The sequence below is a fragment of the Sylvia atricapilla genome, chromosome 1 (genome assembly GCF_009819655.1).
Source record: "Sylvia atricapilla isolate bSylAtr1 chromosome 1, bSylAtr1.pri, whole genome shotgun sequence".
In the NCBI taxonomy this organism is placed as follows: domain Eukaryota; kingdom Metazoa; phylum Chordata; class Aves; order Passeriformes; family Sylviidae; genus Sylvia; species Sylvia atricapilla.
In genome coordinates this window covers 133,931,821-133,950,853 of record NC_089140.1, presented here as the reverse complement: position 1 = coordinate 133,950,853, position 19,033 = coordinate 133,931,821, and the positions used below count along the sequence as shown (strand labels likewise).

The window sequence follows — 19,033 nt, the reverse complement described above, 5'->3', positions numbered from 1 at the left end:
AAGAAGTTTAAAGACTCAGCTGGCACTGACTCTTCACACATACTTGTCCATGGAAATTCCAACATGTGGGGAGGAAAGAAAAGAAAGGATGAAAAACTGCTGCAGCTTCCTTTAATCCATTCACAAACCCAAAGAAACCAGAAAATTCTGTTCCAAACACTGTTAGCCTTTTCAAGTCATCAGCAATTGCAACAGACCATCTCAGTACTGAATACAACCTTCCTTCACATAACAGTAAATTGTAATAGAACTCCTTCCTACTCCTGGAATAAAATATGTGCTAGACTCATAACTTCCACACAAGGTAGAGAAGCAGTTTTACTCTCTTCATCCTAGACTTGTCAGCTCTCTGACTGAAAAGGACAGCAAGAAGTGTAACAGAGGCAGCACTAAGAAATATAAGTAGAAAGGAAGTAATGCTCTGCTTTTAGTTTTTGTGAGTGAGGGAAAAAATTACTTAAGAGACATTTAGTGATATTTACTATCCCCTTCCTTGCTATGGAGCAAGTGGTTTTTGTTGGTTTTTTTTCCCCCCCAGTTTGTTCTTCAGGAACACACTTATTTCTAGCTTGCTGAGTAAGTTTATACAAAATATTTGAGACACATAGTATGGGCTAATCAATTTTGGTAAAAGATAATGCTGTTAGTGCTGTGGGCTGTTTCTCTTATCTTGTTGATATAGCATACTTTTAAAGTCTGTGATTACTCAAAGACTTATGATAGCTGCACTGTAAAAGAAGCCTCAAGTCATGACTCACTAGTACAGCTATAAAACATCCCATGGCTTTTAAGATATTAGGCCACCTTGGTGGATAGAAAACCAGAACGAAAGGACTCAATTTAGGATTCTTTTCATACATGCATATATTGTTTCAGGCATGTCACACAGGGCCTTTATTAAACAGGAGGTAGAGAGGTCAGTTTAGCTTGGTACCCTTTTACAGCACAATCAGGATAATTCAAAAAAACTCTCCACAAAACACAGAGTACACAGGAATCCGACAAAAACTTTTGGCCCTTAACAGGATTTAACCACAGTCTGACTAGCAGAAAAATTCAACTACATGTAGTATTTCTGAAACAAAATAATACTGGCTTTCATCCATCTACCTACATCCTGGAGTAAGGAAATAAGGAGCACATATCTGAAGGTGAATGATGAACAGCTTTTGTGGGACATAAGGAGAACTACATTTAGAAATAACTGTATCCAGATTTGTATGAATTTAACACTTCTATGCAAGTCACTGATAGCTTTGGGCAGTAGTTGTTTTCATTGTTTTTTGGTTTTGTTGGGTTTTTGGGGGTTTGTTTTTTTGTTTTTTTGTTTGTTTGTTTGTTTGGGGGTTTTTTGGTTTTGTTGTTGTTTTTTTTTTTTTTTTTTTTAATTGAAAATAGCTTTCTAAGTGGAGTTGGTTCAAAACAACGAGCAAGCTCTTCCTCTGCTATAATTACAGATTGGTTATTTGACATCATGGGGCTCTACCAGTTTCCACAAGTAAATGGCTCCTTCTTTGCATATTTCCAGTCCACAGCCACCTGGCTCTCTAATGAGTATTTTTGCATGGCAGAGAAATTGTGTATGCTGTGGTTTCAAACAAGGACTGCTCTGAAGTCAGAGCGAGCTAGTTAAACAAACTCTCAGAAGTTGTTCAGTGCTGCCCAGAACCCAGTATCTGCCTGCCATCCTACATACACAGGAAGAATCTGCAATTAGTATCTGGTGGTGATTGCTTCTATTATAACAAATTAATATGTGTACGTCTGCACACAGCAATTCACTGATAGTGGAGAACTATCCCTTTTCCACTTCTGTGATTCTTAATAAGGTAGCTCCAATATTTAGTGTTCATACATTTGTTTGGCAGACATAAACTGCATTATTGAGATACTTCCTGTAAATTCTCCTCCCTCAATTTTCAAGTCTCTGAGACATAACACACACTAAACTACAGTTTTGAACATAAACTTGAAATACGACATTCTCTATTCAAGTACTCCAGTCAAACCCTGATAAATCAGGCTGGCCATGCAGTGATCTTATCCCTTCTGACTCTTTAATAAATCGAACCTTGTAAGTTCACGCTGTTGGAAGTTGTCACTAAATGAAATTGTGACCTTATCCGATGCGTGAACTTATCCTGCTGACAACTACATTTATTGTACGGATAAGCATAAGGGAAAAAAAAAGAGGCTTTCGATAATTGTGATCTTACCCATATGCAACTCTAACAGATGGGATCTTTTTGATGTTCCATTTAATGATTTGTCTATGATGAGCCTCTACTCAGAGAAAAAATAAATGTTCTTCATAGGTAAGTGGGAACTGGTAAGCAGTATGAAAAGTGCACAAAGAGGAGTGGCTGACAGCAGAGAGTCAAAAGCTATTAGCTTAACACAAAGAGCTTTGAATTAGCTGGTAATTGCACTGGGAAAGATAACATAATGGAAATGGTAAAAAAGTAACATTCCCTTTCCACAGGGCTCATTCAACAGTCCAAAACCCTGAAACAACTGTGACTCTGAGGCAGTAACCCAAAATACGCTGTGCTATGGAACTTCATGATGAAGGAATGAATGAACAAATCCTCTTCCAGCACTGACTAGATGCTTCCCTCTGCTACTGTGGAAGAATGTTGGGTAACAGACAATTCACAGAATCATAGAATAGCTCTCTGAAATAGGGTTGGAAGGGACCCTTAAAGGTAATATAGTCCTACCTTCCTTCACCAAGCAGGGACATCTTCAGTTAGATCAGGGCATTCAGCCCTTGGTTCAAAATGACCTTGAATGTTTCTAGATGACACATCTACCACTGCTCTGGGCAACCTATTCCAGTGTCTCACCACCTTAAATCTAAAAATCTCTGAAAATGGCAAAGCATCTCCCATTCCTGTGTTTGTCAGGGATTTAATACACCCTGTTACCTAATCCTCACAGTGGACAATACCATACCCATTCTGCAGTCAGTGTGCTGACTCCTGAGCAGGAAGATCTGTGTCAGGGACAGTCTGATTTGCAGCACTACAAGTCTACTGGGGCTACAAAAATTGTAATTGTAATTATCTTACTAGAAAGACTCATACATATGAGACAAATTCACACTGAGTAGAAGCAGTAATGGACTAAATTGCAGTCAGTATTTGAACGAAATTTTATCATTTGCTTTGCTATGAAAATCAGGAGTCTTGGCAAAACTAGAGTTTATTTTGGTTGTCCACAAGCAAAGGCGAAACTTAATTTTGCTTCCCAAAAGATGGGGCAGGACACTGTTACAAGAAAGATAGAAGGAGGAACAGATTTGGGACTGGAAACTGAGAAAACAGCTCTGGATTGGAGTCACCCTGGAGGGAGGGTTGCTATTCTGCTGCCACTGAGGTGGTGGAGGGCTTCTGAACATAGCAGCCTTTCTTCTTTTCTGAAGTTATTGCCACCCACCAGCAACTCCTTCCCCCATATAACTCCTTCCTGTATACATCCCACTTAAGGAATAGAATTAACCAAACTTCTTAGCCATGAGGGAAGCAGACATAAGAACAAACCACAGCTACTTATGGCTCTAACCTACTGATCTCCTTAGCCTTTGCTTAGAAGCAGATCTAGACAGCACAGACCATGCAGGAGAAGCTGCCACAAGCTGCTTCAAGCCTAACGTTGCCGCATCTTGACAATGCTACCACAGGGCAGCTGTGCACTCCAGGTGAGGATGACAAATGAAAGGGCTTCTCTGTTCTCTATAACAAAAAAACTTGCTGCTCCCTACCTTTCTTTAGAGCCCTGAAAGTCACAAGCAGAGTTTCTTTATCTCTTCTACCTGCTGCTAGTACTGCAAATGGCAGAGAGTGCAGGTGCTATTCTTATCTGCAACAGCACTGTCCTACATCACGCAATAAAGGGAAGGAAGGAATATTGTGAATGTGAGGACAAGGAAAGCCTAGGCAAAGATTTTCAGAGAAAAAAAGACCACAGAAGGATGGGGGGAGGAGGGAGAGGGGGTAGAAATAAATTTAAGAAACAAAGCAAGAGAAAGGAAGTATAGGGAAACAGCCATTTTTGGGTCTGATAAGGACACAAAGATAGCACCTGGAAAAAGAGGATCATAAGATACTCAGTAAAACTGGGATGCAGAAAACTTGCCAGAGTGAGACAAGAAACATCTATCTCCAAATCTGAAACACAAGAAAAGTGCATTAATTCCCATTTAGAACTAGAATGCAAACACTACTACTCTTATTTTAGCCAAGGCATCTGTGTTATTTACAGTGCTTAATTCATAAGCTAAACCACTAAAATAAAATATACCTATTTTAATTTCTCATTGGTCAGCTGAATCCTGGCTAAACTGAAAACCTGAAGTGTGTCTACAGTGCACTCAGGGATGTGATTTCCCCTGACACTTGGTCAAACCCATTCTCCATATCCAAGTAGCCAGATCACAGTGTGTGCCATAAAACTTTTTCGAGAAAAAGATTCATTACTGGTTATTCAGTTTACACCAGGCTCCAGCTGTGCCCATGACACTGACTGGTTGATATGGGTATAGGTACAAAAACTGCTTCAGATTTACAACTGAAATGCAGAGCTAAATTCATTGATGCAAAGTGCACTGTCTTGCAGCACAATCATAGTTTTCAGAGACTATAGTTTTAAAAGAAGTGAAAGACACTTCCAATTCAAAAATTCTCTGTTTTCAGATGCATTTGAGACTTTTAGGACTCTGTTTGTATTCAGTTACTTACATAAAATAAATACAAAAGAAAAAAATTACCTTCTTATAGTACCTCACACTCCTGTAATCTACAGAATTTAGCAGGAATACAGGATCACATCCCAGATTAGAAAAACATAGACCTATGGCGGTGAACACAGTCTGCACCAATTTGAAATGACAATGCAACTTCTATATTTGGGGGGAACTGGAAGGGAGGGTGATTAACTGAATAAATGTTACTAGCACATAAATTGAGTAGCTACTGAAGAAATGGAAATGGCAAACAATAATAATTTTTTCTCACATGTCATCAAAATAATTTTTAATGTGAGAGATGAGCTAAAAATACTGGGTTTTTTCCCTGAAAGTCAGAAAGGATGGAGTACCTGATGAACATGTTTACTAGAATCTGATTTGCTTTTTAGATTTTTACACAGCTCTACAGACTTTTCCTTTATTTGGACTGCTACGCTGAACTTACAGAAACATGCTCAAATTAAAAAGAGACAGAAGTAGAAAGAAAAATATATTTACTCAAGATATGCTAACAATGCCAAAGGTTTGTTCACTTGCTTCAGAGTCAAGTTCCACATAATATAGCAAATACTGTGTTTATATCAGCATCCAGACCACAGAGGCAAAATAAACCCAGCCATCATAGCAGAATCCTGATCCTGAAATGAAATAAGAAGAAAAGATCTCTAGTTTTCAAGTCTACTACCTACAAGGACAATTTACCCCTCTAACTCCACATCTCATAAAAGAGGAAAAGAACTTTTTGTTGTTTTTCTCAATAGTTTTCCATCTTTGCATAGTTTAAGATGTTTGTTTCTGCCTCCATGTGTTGAGGCAAACCTGGAATAGAAGTACTTGCAAAAATACAGAAAAAAGAAATCCCCAAAGACAACCAGTGTGGCTAAAGAGCCCTCCCAGCAGCTCTCTATGAGAGGAATACTGTAAACTACATTCTCACATGGACAGTCCACAGTGGCAAACATGATTCCCAGTTATACTACAACACTGCACAGACCCCATAGCTGAACAGGTTCCTCATCCCAGCAACTTGGAGCTACTAATGCTCAGCTTTGCTCCCTTTCTCTCCATCACAAATACACGATACTGAAATGCCAGACTTGGCAAGAGCAGGCTGACAATATTAGTGAAGAAGGTTTTCTTGATAAGATCATCATCTGTTTCTGGATACTCCTGGGTATGCTCCCTTCCTCAGCAGAGGAACAGTAGCCCCTGATAAATGTCCCTTTGTGTGCAGATTCTCCCCGATATATGCAAAAACATTTCAGTTCTGAGTCTGTCTGCTTTTTCTTTGCTTCATATAGCTGAAATACACTTAGAGGTTTATGAAGCACTATGTGTAAAACAATAGAAAGCAGGCACAACTGAAAATACAGCTTACATAACTCAGACTGAAGTATTTTCTGAAATAGAAGCTATTCTGCATGGAAGAAAATAAAACATTTCACCATCACCTACAATAATCTTTCCCTAGGTCTTTTTGGAATCCTTTTAGCTAGAAGATGCTCACTTTTTTTTTTTCCAGTGTTATTTACACAAATATATTTGATATTTATATAAAACAAATCATAGACATTTGCATGATTATCCAATAGTGTTGGATTTCTTCTTTACTTGGAAAAAATGAAAAATATCAATGCAGCATGTGTTGCCAATAAATGTAAATAGCTACCAAAGTTAACTTAGCATGAAGACTGATGTATTAATATTTATGTAATGGAATATCTTACATGAGCAAAAATGTTTTGAAAAGTATTATTTTTAACCCTAAAAGCAAAGCAATGAGATAATCTGTGACAGTGTCTATGGTGTCTTCTCAGTTTACAGTACTTATGCTTAGAGATAGAAGGATCTATTTTCATCTCTCATTTGTGTAACAGCAGATAAGTTATTTGCTTTCTATCAGATATGCATATTCAGAGCTACGAACCCACAGCTTAGAAACCAATATCTAGCTAAAAGTATGTGAGCCAAACTGTCCAAATGTCTTGCAAAAGAAGCAGATGCTTCAAAATTATTTTCCTATTTCCTTTCAATGTTTCCAACAAAATTCTGAGAGTACAAAGAAAATAACAAAAACCTCAATAAAGACTCAAATTTATCAGTATTTAGTGTAACCATCCAAAAGATCTAGTTATTGCTGAGATTAGGAAAGTGAGAGGGAGACAGGGACAAAGAGAGATTGAATGCTATGCTCTACTGCATGCATGCAATATACAGTCACATCCATTATAAATACAATTTATATGAAAAGTAACATTATTATAAATAGATATAAATGTAGTGTAACTATAATGCACAACATCAAGATTCAAATTAATAATTCCTTTGCTTTTGCTGAGGATGGCCATGCATAACAGACACATGGCTCTGCACTGCTTGGGCACTCGTGAGTTATGTGCTTATCTTCATCTTCCATGATCAAGTACCAGCAGTAACCAAGGCAGCTTTTTAACAAGGTGCCAGACAGGAACTGACTGCTGGGCTTGGACAAGGACCAGAGTACCCTTCAGTGTCTCAGCCTGGACTATCACACTGCTTTCACACGCACCTACATCTTAGCATAGCCGAGACTTTGAAGCTGATATAAAGAGAGTTGCTCACTTATACAGCAGACTTGTAACTTTGAGTGAAATAAACCCTTGAACAGAGATTGAGCACAAGTCCTGTGCACTGCCCAAATCCTACTCCAAGGCTTACATAAGACTTAAGTAGAATACTGGTCTTGTGGCAGCCTTCTGTACAGGAATGATCTTGACCTTCATAGGAGTAAGTCTCAGAGACATCATGTGTGTAAGGCATATCCCAAACTGCCCTGCCTTACCACCCTCCCTTTTACAAGCAAAGGCTTTGAACACACCACTGCTGCCCGGACACATGCAGTGAGTGGGGAGCCTGAGGAAGATCCCTGGCCGGCACAGCTTCTGTGGCAGTAGGATGTAGATAGACTGTCCTTCTCCTGAAGAATGACCTCTTGAGACTGACCCTTCACAGCTTAGACTTTACCTCTGTAAACCATGACTGAGAACAAGTCCACATACTTCATGGCCTTACTAGAAACTTCAGCCTAAATAAGAAACTCAGGGTCTCAGAGGAAGTCAGTGCTAGTGACGGGAGCCCCAACTTTCCCTGACAGTTGCAATCACTGCTTCTGGAAACACAATACTTAAAATAAACTCATTATTTTGAAGAAGTAGGAAAGTATTTCTGGCAAAGCGTAGTCATGAAACACACAGTGTCAAGAGTGATCTAAAGAATTATAATTCAAAATATATCTGGGCTACAGAATTATTTTGTCGTTGAGGCCTTAAAACCGCCCCTATTTTATGATGTTTTAAAAATACTAATGTCAATTTTAACAGCTTCTTATTATCCTGCAGTGGTGACTTTCTGTAAGAATATAAGAAGCATAGCCTATTATTAAATACATAGAGTTAAAAAGTATAAGTATGTATGAAATTATCATATTGAAAAAGATGCAGTTTGGAATCTTTACTGCCCCGATAATAAAATCAGCACTTTCCAAAATCATATGCAATAGCATAAAAATTCCCATAAAAAATCTGCTTCTCTCTACCTCCCCATTAAAAAAATCATATGCATCAATGCAAAGAGAAAATTTCTATTTTGACTGTGACAATTCCTTTGATGTACAGAAATACTTTTCAACTTAACAATTCCATTTTGATAGGCCCAGACAATTTGCTGTAAAAGGAATCTTGGAGAAGGACAGTTTGATTCTACCAGTTTTTTTCCCCATATGTTTTCATCTCAATTAACAAAGTACATTAATGGGACACACAATGCATTAGATTAAAAAGAATATAATACCTAGACAAAAAAATCCTACTTTTACATAACCAATGTTGCAGTCAAGCCTTTCAGCACCAGAAAAAGCAGGAGCTGGGTCCACTCTTTTTCATATGCCAGCACCTCTCCATATAAGCCAGCTTCCTACCCATCTCCTGTCCCCTGCACACTGCTTCCTTCCAAGCTGAACTGCCAACTTGCCCTCCCCCTATTGCCCTCTGTGCCCTCAGTGCCCCTCCTCAGTACTGTGTCATACCCAAGCTCTCAGTGACTGCCTCCAACAATGCCCAGAAGCAAATGTCAGGAAAGACATGAGCAGTAAGGCACATATGCTCTCCCTCACACACTGATTTGTAACTTTCTGTCTTTCCCCTATTGATCACTGATCCTCTGCCAGTCTGAAGTCTAAACTGAAACTAGAAAATTTCAAGTTACAGCAGAAGCATTAAGTTCATAATGAAATAAAAGAAAACTCAATGTTTGTAAACTTCATACTGACTTAAAGTGAATAAACATCAAAGTATTGGAAGAAATGGTACTATACCTTGAGAAAATTGCATACTATGGTCTATACAAGTTTTACATTTTTTCACACTTTTAGTAAACATTTATAGTTATGTTAGAATTCTAAATAAGTAAGATAATTTAAGCCAATTTTTTTTTTTTTATTGATAGGTTGTAACATTAGCACCCTGACTTACCCATATGTGAGAATATATCTATAAATAAACCCACACAGCTTAAAAAGGACTTCCATGCAGAATATAGCCATGATATGTTTTGGTACTTTCTATATGCTTACGCTGTGCCCTCCTCTTGACAACCAATAAAAAATACTGGATATATTAAAAAAACTTTCTTAAATGAGAGACAGATATTCAAAAGCCAGTGCTGAAAAAACTCCTACAAACAAGTAGCTCAAGCCTTTGTGAGTACTTTCTCATGCATATCATAATAACAGTTCCAAGAAACTATCAAGTAAAGAAGAGGCACAGACTTTCAGAGAAGGCCAGTCTTGCAGCAAACATTTTAGTTATAATCTCTGAAAGATCTTGGACTTGGTAAATTGGATCTAAGCCTACCTCCTATGGGACATCCAGTATCACTCCTAATCTCTCTGTAACTCTGGAAGTAATAATCATTTCTTTCTCCCACCTTTTATTGACCTGTCTTTTTGAACGGCATGCAATCCAGAGTGAGGACTGCAACTGTGTTTGCATATGTAGACATACATATAAAAATGCAAAACAGATACACAGCTATACATGATAGATAGGTAGATAGATAGATAGACAGACAGATATTTATTTATCTAAAAAGTATAGTACCTAGGACAAAAGGATCTGTGTCAGTAGAAACCAACAGCTTCTACATGATACTGCAGTCCACACAGCAAAACAATAATGTATCTCGGAGTTCTGAAAGGAATGCCCTTTTCAAATATTCTGCATCTTTTTTGTCTCTGGCAAGTAGGCTTGCAAGTGGGGGTTGATTATGTTTCTGATACATACTCCATATCACCTTTTGGAGCTGTTAAACAAAGCTCAGACCCTGTTCTCTCTGAATAACAGGGAAAGACAACCAGAGAGAAAGAGTGGTTTCAAATATAGTAATTGATGTTTGAGGGCTTTGCTTTAATTTGATTTTGGAATTTATTTAAATACAAACATTGCATGCTTTCACTCTTGAAATTATTACAATCAACAACAAATATAGGTAGGTGAGAAAATATTTATTTATATATTGCACTTAATCACTTAGATACACTTGAAAAATAGCAAACACTTTGAAATGCTGAGTTCAGTTGTTCCAAAATATTACAGGTTACACAAGAAAGCAAACCACTCACTACCTTCTTACCTGCCTACCGAAGTACACAAAGAACACGTTTTTTAATCTATTGTCATCTTCCTAGAAATATTTACACCAATTAAAATAATTTAATGTTGAGTGGCAGTTGACTCTTTAGTGCCATTTCAGGAAAAATGTGTCATCTGTTTTTACATTCTTGGATCCAAGGAGTTTTATAATCATGCATCATTCTTTGACTTTTTTCATGAACACCCATTTAAGCAACTCCTGACAACTAACCACTACCACTATATGCAATAAAATTGCTGTTCCTTCTTGTCATGCACAAGTGAAAAAAAAACCTGCAACAGCAAATCATAGTCTACACTTTTGAATGAGTATAATTATGGTAGGAAGAAGCAGGCAAATCAACATGAAGACTGCAAGTAGAAGCTTGAGGTTTGTCTGTCCTTTCCAGTGGCTGTTTACATTTTGCACCTTCATAGAGTACTTAGAAGAACAAAATAATTCTGTTTGAAGCTACAGCACAACTACCTTATCAACAGTACACCTCAGTATCGAGAAAGCTTTAAGTATTTTAAGGGAGAAACAGAGGCATCACATCTCACCTGTCCTACACCACAAGAGCTTGGTATAAATAGTGTAGAATTTAAAAGCACTACACAATAAAGATACCAGTGTCTGACAAAACCATTATTTCACTGAGAGGTATGATACTTCCCTCCGAAAGGCAATAAAAAGTAAATTCTGTACTGCACTGTACATAAAGAACAGTTAAAATGAAAAATTTGTTGTATGACAACCCATGTTGTTAACAATATAGGCAGATCAAGATAAGTGGGTGGATTTGGATCATCATCAGAAGACACAAGGCCATATTTGCCAGTCTAGTCTGTCATGTTTCTGGAATTCATGATCCTAGGAGTGCAATAACTTTTTATGACATGATGGAGAAGTTACATTTTATACATGCTCCAAATACCCAGGCAAGATAAATGAATTAAACTCAGCAACCATATTGTATTTTTTAAATGTTACTGGGCAATATAGCATATGGATAATTCTGAAGTCTAAAGCATATAAATCATCATAAAATAGCAATAAAAAGCACACTGTGATTGCCAGATGACTTACATCAAATTAATCCCTACCTTTGTAAACCAAAACAGTAGGAAAATAAAAGAAATACAAGAAAATGATGGTAAAGAGATTGTTTGATAAGTCACTAGGGAGTACAGCACTAAAATCACACACAGTATTTCTGGAACTAATGATAGACTTGAAATCCTATCCTCATCCTAATATGGCTCATCCCATTCAGAAGGGTTATACCATTTTAGAAGAAGTGGTTATTTACACTTCCCATCAAAGATTCCTACTCAAAACCAAGTAGATTTTTAAAAAATTGCGAAGAATAATTTTTAGAGAAAAAATATAGTAAAGTTTTTATAAGATACCTCAGTTTTAAAAAAATAACTTTTATTATTTGACCAATAATTAATTTCTTCAATGCAATTGCATTTATCTTTAGTCACTGAAAATGTATACAATATTGTACATCCAAACCTATGCTTTAACAATATGCTAATTATACAGTTCAGATGATCTGGAAAGAAATCCATTTTGCACTGATGATATAACGGAGTGACAGTACAATTTACATTAAGAAATGTTTTCTCATTTTTCTCAAAAATTGGTTTGCACTCAGCCGGAGAAATCTAAATTCGACCAACAGGCATCCCTCCCTGCTTCTCCATGGTTACAAAATAACATGACAATCTGAATGACGGAAAAGATGCACACAAGAATGGGTTACAAAAACTCCTCTGGACACGGGTACACAGGCAGTGAATGTTTTCTTTCATAATCTGATTAAACAGATGATTATTGCATAGAACAATGCTGCAATGCTAGCAGCAAACAATTCTCAGTGATGTTACTTCAAATATTTTGAATTAGGTCTTCCAAATTGTCTAAATTATCCCCCAGGGCAGCTGGCCAGTGCACATTCCTGACTTTATGGGAAGAATTCTAACTGGAGAGGCTAACATAAAGGTTCCCCTTTTGCCTAAAGCTTTGTTCACACACCTGTCCTCACTCCAAGTTTGACAGTACTGTACTATGGTGTACTTTTGGCACACGTTTTCCTGGCACTTTAACACCAACCTGTGCAGACAGAGCTTGAAAAAGAGTGATTGGTTCATTGTGATTTTCCTTTAAGTGTTCAAGGAATACAGATAGCATCAACTGGGAGATGGCACAGTGAGAATCCCGATTCCTGGCACACTGCTCTTCATCAGCCACAGACATCTAAGCCCACAGAATTGGAGGGCTAAAAACAGTCTTGATTTATTCATTTGATTCAGAGCTATCCTGCCAGACATATTATGAAAAAATCCACACCCATAATTTATCCTCACACTGATACATTTCATTACACTGTGGATTCATGGAGAAACACAAAAAAAATGAGTTTCACAAGTTTTTAGGACCATCTAACTTTACAGGCACAGCTGCACCAATGCTGGAATCTAGTCACATTTTATTTATTTTTAAAACTATACCAATGAATTACAAGGATAAAATAATGCAGTGTAATGATGTGCCATAGATAAGGCTAATTAATATTTTCTTAGAGACAGATCCTAAAAGAGTCTGACATTCAGAAGTGCAGATCCAGAAATTTTCAAGATTATCAGCAATACTGGACAGAAGAGAAAAAAGATCAACAAGGATAGGTGATTCAAGGAAAAGGTTACAGACTATCACACCAACCACTTTTTATTTAATAAAGGATGTTTATTTAAATAGTTTAGAGTCAAACTGCAACATAGTTCCATCAGACAAACCACAGTATTTTAGAGCATTTCTTCAGGTGATTATTTCTTCTTTAGAACATCATCTTCAGGTAACCATTTCCTGGCTTTTATTTGTGTTATACACATATTTCTTACAGGGAGGAACAGAACTAGAATGTCAAATTAAAAACAGCATTATTGGAAGACTTAACAATAAGTGTGAAGACAGAAGCATGTAAGCCTAAGGATAAAATAAATCCATCATAATTCCAAAAATAAGGATGAGGTTAATCTGAAACCTATGAAAATGAATATCAAGATTTTAATTGACTTCAGCAGGTTTCTGCAGCTAGGCCCTGCATGTTCAACATGATGGCTCAGTGTAATTTTGTCCTGTACATTCTAAAGAATGTTCACCCCATCACCAGTTCAGCCCCCTCTCAGCATTTATGCATTTCCACAGAAAACTGAAGCATCTGAAATGACTCTGCAGTTGCTTCCTTCTTTGCACGAACGTTTTCAAAGGCGTTTTTTGAATATGCAAAAGCAAGTTTTTATAGTTACTGTTGTTCTTAAAAAAAAAGCAAGCCATGACAAATGTGCAACTCTGCAGTGATTTTCTCTGGAATATGTTAGGATGATAAGTTGTGGACTCTGGAAAAAAGAACACAGAGGAAATGAATGGCAACTTCAAACACATATAAAAATTCACTGCACTAGAATATTTCAACTTTACAAAAATAAAATTTTTGAAACTATATTTTGATTTTCAGATCACTGAAATTACTTCATAGCTACAAAATGTTTGTCCAAATCAGGATACTATTGTAGCTTTTTAAATAAATTTTTTTGGATGAAAATGCTTGTGGCTTTTGTGCAGAAAAAGTGGTTGGTTCGTTTTCATTTTCTCCAGGAGTTCAGGATTCCAACAGCTTAAAAGCTACTGACAGCTTAACAGCTCTTACATTCTTACTCCATTCCACACCATCTGAAAGTCACCCTCTAGAAAACAGCTAATTTGATCAGTATTTCAACCTAAACATTTCACTGTTTCAGGCTTCATAGGTGGAAAAACAGTATGATAAACTACACTCAGTATATCATGTCCCTGTTCACTTTCCTGGCACTATCTGTTTGAAGCTAAGAGAAGTCATAATCTTCCAGTTGCTGTATCATACTCCTTTTTAATGATACAAAGCATGTATAAGATGAAAGTAACTACCCATAGTTGTCCTTGTCCCTTTGTTCCACTCTTCTGTTCTTTGCTTTGTTTTTACAGAAGAGAATCGTAAAATGTTTGCAGGAGTAGAAGAGATCATTTTCAAAAATCTCCATTTATAATGAAGTGCAATGTTAAAGCTGATGGGAATTTTAGAGACAGCACAAACATTTGAAGTGTCACAGCAATTGCATTGTGATTCAGGCATTTGACACCACATACCTGAAAGCTTCCAACACCTGCTTTTGAAGGCTTGGTTATTCTCTGGCACCAGGTCTGTGAAACAGAAGAATGAAAAAAGATGATTTCCCATTTGTAAGAAGACCACATCACCTGCATTCAATCCACAATGCTGACACTGTGCATAGACATTTAGACAAATGATTACCTGATTCATGTTGTCCAGTTCCAGAAATGTAGGCTGCAGTTCCTGTGCAATTTTCTACCTAATACCTCTCCTTTTGGCATTTCTGCTGCACTACTGGCAGCCCACAACAGAAGAGTGAGTATCTGATGTGTTCCATCAAGTGAAATTCCCATTCCGCCTTTTATCTCATGACTGTTGGACTCTGCACAAGTAATAATACAAAATATCTCTCACCTGCAAACGATTTACCATAACATAATCAATAATGTATTTCCTGTGACTCACTCTACCATGCAAGAACGTAGCAGTCAATGTGTAGAAATATTTTAAAAGAAGAAATGACAACAAATTCCAGTCATCATGGTTTTTGTATGATTGCTTTCCCTCCTTTCACCCATGTTTACACAGCAGTTACACCAAGACCATTCAGGAGGTCATTTATTCACCTACCAAAAGGCATTGCTAATAACAGAACATTTTCTAGGGTTCTGCCCAAGGGCTCTGGGGTTTAAACTGCTGTGTTGGCCTTTGCTCACCAATGGAGAAATGTTGCTACCAATTTTTTTATCTCACCCACCCTGCATGCCTCTTGTACATAATGATATTTTTGAGGCTTTAAATCTCTTTGCTAAAGGCACTAAATGCAGATGTGTGATGGGTTTGAGGCTTATAACTTGTAGAAGGGAATACAGAGGCTGACTAAATGAACAGTGGTCAAAGGACTGAGTCAAATCCCTCTGAATTCACAATTTAAAGCATACTAATGGACAGAAATTAAATGTTTGGAACTTGCTAACCTACAATAGCACGTTCACATACCCAAACAAACCATAATTTTTCTATACTAAGTGATTTTCGTTCTCCTGTGTTGCACACATTAATTAGAGAAAATAATTAAGTTGTAAATTAGCTTATCTATTTGGTAGACAGTTGGGAGAAGATGGGCCAGAAGTGTGGAGAGGAGAAGGGTTATATGGCCTATTTACCCCGCCTCAGATTTGTATTTTGTATTACATATGCATAAAAGTGTAGGAGGGAAAAAAAAGGAGCAACTTATTGGGGGTCCCAGTATCCTTTTCCCTCCTCGTCCCTGGGAGCATGTGGGTGGAGTAGAGTAAAAGCTGTGTTTGCCTCCATTTCCTTCAGTGATTCCTTATCTTTTTACCTTTTCTAATGTTTTGTGTTCTATCAACCTAACACACCTCTGGTTATCAAACTTCCTTAGCGTTACAAAGACAAAACTTTCCTTTACACAACAAAACAAAAAGTTCATTCCCACTATAGAGAGCATCAATCGTTTTTCACAAGGGTCTTTTAGTTTTCTTCTTCCTTCTCATTCATCTAAGTCTCATTCCCTCAGACCTTTCTCTCGGTTTCTGCAATAACAGAAAACCCTAAAATTAAGTGTTACTGTAGTTACCCAAACAGTACCATGGACCTCGCATTCAGTACATCAACATACTGCATGAAAATCCCATATAATTCATTTTTTGATCTTATTTTTTGCTCCTTTCATCCAATGCATTATAATTTCATGCTGTAATATGTAGGTAAAATGGAATTCAGCAATCATGACCACTTGACAGCAAATAGATCAAAAAGTTCTAATAAAACTGTATCTAGCTCAAGCAGCAACAAACAACACGACATCACCTCAAAATCAAATAACAAATGCATGTTTAACTTCTCAATGTATGCTTTCAAAGTTCTCTAGGTGGATTATTTTATGTTTTTCTTAAGTTCACTTTCTCTTTTACAGTCATCCTTTCTATTTATCTTTGCAGGACTTTTGTCTCAAAGACATTTGCAATTTCTTCCAACTTTTTCATTCATATGCACTTTATCCCAGTCTTCCAGATGTCTTTTAATTCTGGCAACACCCAACTTGCTGGTTACTTGCTTGTCAGTAACACTTTTAATAAACTGTAATTTAGAGAATGTTATGCATATACACAACATAGCACCAGACCACATTCTGACTGTCTGGCATCACTCATATCCAAGCATTTAAACTGGATGCATCTGTAGGACAAAACTTTCTGTACCGTATTTGACTAAAATTTGAAGATTTTAAATAACATCCTAATAATATGTATTTCTTAATTATCTATATTTTTTCGTATTAACTCATTAATTTTATAGTGCTCTCAGGAAAAAAAAAAAAACTTACAAGATTTTTCTTCTCCCTTCCTTTCATCTCTTCATCATAAAAGTGTCCTTTGTATACAGTCTGTAGCCATTGTACACTTTTTACAGACTACTGAAAACAAATAATTTAAGCACTAAACCAAATAATTTTTGTAAAACACTGCAAAGAAGCCATTCAAAACCTTCATGAGAAACATTTCTCATAAAGAGCTTATATTTTTCATATTCTTGGGACAAACAGTAAAGCAAATTCTAGTTTTAAGTTGCTATCTTTTGTTGGACGCCCCCCCAAAACAAGTGAGGAGTCTCTTCAAAAGATTAGTATAAAGATCCCTAAAGCTTACACTTCTGAATGGATATTGTTCCCAGCTATCCTGGTAAGAATATGTGGTAGACTGACCAGATCCAGGTCAGTCAGTCTCACAGATCACTCTTTTTTTGTATCTCAAGCACACGAAATAAATAACATCACCAAACACAATCAAGCAAAATTACTGATCAAATATATCTACTCTGTGTAGGCCAATCTGTTCAAGCAAAGGTGCGAAAGTACCTTTCACCTCTTGGTGACATCTGCTTTCCACTTCTCATTTAGCTGTGCACTAGTATGCTAAGCCAATGTTATTCTGATATCCTCTCTATTGTATTACAAATTTTGGGTTGTCTGCCAAAGCCTCAAACCATGTTTAAGGCCACTGAATTGCCACAAGTGTGAGAGTTAGTTAAATTTAGTCCCTATTTCTGTAACATTCTGGTAAAATATCCTCAAGAAACCTTTTTAATCAGGAAATGTACCACAGTAAGAGTATGGGGCTGTTACACCTACCTCTGTCTCTGGATTTTCATGCTACAGCTTTTACATTTGCTGTTCACATCAAGCCTTCAGAAAGCACAATGAATGCTTTTTGCATTTTGGACTCACATTTTTACTCTTCCAGAATGTGATTCTTTTGGATTCCTGCCTCATTTCCCAGAACCTCACACTACCTAGCCTGGAGATGGCCATCAAATTTTGAAACTGTAGTATCTAAGTCACTTTGCCCGATTTGCAGTAAATTTAAATTAATTTCAAGACTTTTAAAAATTATTTTCAAGGTAAAAATGACATGTAGATTTTTGTGTTATATTGTAACACTGTCACTAAACCAGTACAATTAAGGCCAGCCTCTTGTCTTTGTTATATATTTTAACTTAGCATGATGCCATGTGTACAAAATTCCCAGCTGATCTCAGCACACGTTTATAGGTTAATATATAAACCATACATTGCTTGATTAATGTGAGAACACAGGGCCCCACTGGCCCTTGTCCTTTGAAACAAAGACTGCTTGTGCAAAGAGATGGGGATTTCTTGGGTACAACTGAATGTTTTCACTGACCATTCCAATGCAAATAAAAATTCAATTACTATGTAATCTCACTGTTTCGACATCCAATTTTGAACCAAGACCTTTTCTTGAGTCACAGTGTTAATAAAAGTGCAGTTTTTATATAAATATCCTTTGCAGTTTCTAAATAGCAACAGATGGTTGTGTCTTCTCTTGAAAGTAATGAAAATAATAATATGAAAATAATGTCATGCATCTCAGAAACAGTCCACCCATGAGCTTGTGTTTCAAAAGACTATGACTAAAGACAATATATCTTCCAATAGATTACCATGCGAGTATGAAAAAGATGTAACATCAAATGAAGTTTCACTTATCCCCAAATTCACAACCAGTCATCATCTATATAATAAAACATTCATATTCCTGTATTACGCCAATTTTAATTTTTTCCAAATGATGATCCAGTTAGTAGTAAACACTTCTCTGAAATATAAGAGAATTCATAATTGGTTGAAACACAGTATTTGCATGCCAGGCACAGAAGACAGTTACACATACACAGGATTTTATCCCCATCATCGTTTGGTATTGGGGTAGGTGCACATTATTAATGTGTGGGCTTTTTATGCATTATTAGAAGTCTGTTGTTGAAGAAGTCACCCCCAAGTCCTGCAGGGAATGTCACATATCCTCTAGATGTCTCTGGAGATTAATTCTAAGAACATTGTAACTCTAAGCAGGATCCATTGTAAGGAGTCAATCATTTTATTAGCATTTTAGCTGTTCTTCAGTATTTGCTCTGTT

At 36.8% G+C, this 19,033-nt stretch overlaps 1 protein-coding gene and 1 long non-coding RNA gene across 2 annotated transcripts in view; both read right to left on the bottom strand.

Annotated features, from left to right (window-relative positions):
* ZFPM2 (zinc finger protein, FOG family member 2) overlaps positions 1 to 19,033 on the bottom strand; it is a 306,980-nt gene that overhangs the window by 163,149 nt on the left and 124,798 nt on the right. The window lies entirely within an intron of this gene.
* Positions 13,740 to 15,083, bottom strand: LOC136371036 (uncharacterized). The gene is made up of 2 exons (XR_010745268.1): positions 14,772 to 15,083; positions 13,740 to 14,659 (listed from the first exon to the last, which is right to left on the bottom strand). It is a non-coding gene; the product is annotated as an uncharacterized lncRNA (long non-coding RNA).